Source organism: Tupaia chinensis, unplaced genomic scaffold (genome assembly GCF_000334495.1).
Source record: "Tupaia chinensis unplaced genomic scaffold, TupChi_1.0 Scaffold000183_1, whole genome shotgun sequence".
NCBI lineage: Eukaryota > Metazoa > Chordata > Mammalia > Scandentia > Tupaiidae > Tupaia > Tupaia belangeri.
Window position 1 is genome coordinate 410,801 of NW_006159658.1, and position 1,446 is coordinate 412,246.

Consider the following 1,446-nt stretch of genomic DNA (forward strand, 5'->3'; position numbering starts at 1 on the left):
TTCCTGCTGTCTTCTGTGGCCTGAATCTGGGTCAAGTTCAAGTTCCTGATTCCTGAGTCTCAGTGCCCGCTCCCCACATACTTTCTCAAGACTGACGTTGCAAATCCACAGCCCCTGAACTTTGGATAACAAGGCCTTGTGAAGCCTGGGCCTGAACCCTAAAGATAAGATTAACTTAGCACCCCCTTTTCTCTTTGCCAGTTGGACTTATGTCTTTATTGGCCATTCAAATGGGGCAAAGGAAATGTCCTTTTAAAACTCAAGCAAACCAGGTGTTTGTCTTGTATCCTGTCAAAGGAAACAAATTGAAATAGAGTTAGTGAAATTCTTAAGCAATTTTGTTAAGCAGTTTTAGTTTTCATAGCATAAAAAGGGGCAAGATTCTTGCCAAGAGAATGAATGTGCGTACTGAGCATATGAAACATTCTAAGAGCAGAGATAGCGAGAGAGCTTCCTAAAACGTGTGAAGGAAAATGACCAGAAAAAGAAGGAAGCCAAAGAGAAAGGGACCTGGGTTCCACTAAAGCTCCAGCCTGCTCCACCCAGAGAAGCCACTGTGTGAGAACCAATGGAAAGGAGCCTGAGCTACTGGAACCTATTCCCTATGAATTCATGGCATGATGGGTGTTAAAAATAAACTAATCTGGGAACCAGCAGTTAGCGTAATGGCTATGTCGCTGGACTCCCACGTAGTCGACCGCGGTTCGTGTCCCGGACCCGGTGGCTTAAAACTCACGCCGGGCGCGTGTGCGTGCGTGCCCAAGATCCCGAGAGGAGAATGGAGGAGAAGGGATTGCGGCGTGACCATCCCCTCTGGGGGGTGATTTCTCGCTTTCTGTCTCTATGTCTCTCTCTGTCTGTCTGGCGAGCGCACGCGCCCTACAGTGAAAATCTCTCCCCCAAAAAAATAAATAAAAAAAATAAAATAAACTAATCTGTGGTCTATAAAAAAAAAAGAAGAAGAAGACTTCACTTAGCTGTGAGAGTCAATCACTTCATTCTCAGAGGTGTCCACGTCCCGTCTAGCCCCATGGCCAAGTGGCTAAGGAAGCTGGATCCCATGGGGTCAAACATGGTTTGAAACCCAGCCCTCCTAACTGAAAACACGCCAGCCACATGTGTGTGCACAGCTCAGAGCTCAAGAGGGACAAGTGGAGAAGGGATTACAGTATGACTACACTCTACTGGGAAGTTCTCTCTCTCCTCTCTTTCTATCTCTTGCTGTCTCTTTGTCTCTTTCTGGAGAACACATCTGCCCTCTGAGAATTGAAAATAAAAAAAAAAAGATGTCTTTTTTTTTTTTTTTAGAATTATTTAATATTTTTTGTTTTTGGAAGGGGAGAGGTTTTTGCTATTGGGGGCATGCACTCGCCAGACAGACAGAGAGAAACATAGAGACAGAAAGCGAGAAATCACCCCCCAGGGGGGATGGTCACGCCGCAATCC

At 45.7% G+C, this 1,446-nt stretch overlaps 1 non-coding gene across 1 annotated transcript; it reads left to right on the forward strand.

Moving 5' to 3' along the window:
* The first annotated feature begins 179 nt into the window (after nucleotides 1-179).
* On the forward strand, nucleotides 180-306 carry LOC114007491 (small nucleolar RNA SNORA27). Its single transcript, XR_003549113.1, has one exon. It is a non-coding gene; the product is annotated as a small nucleolar RNA SNORA27 (small nucleolar RNA).
* Nucleotides 307-1,446: the final 1,140 nt, after the last annotated feature.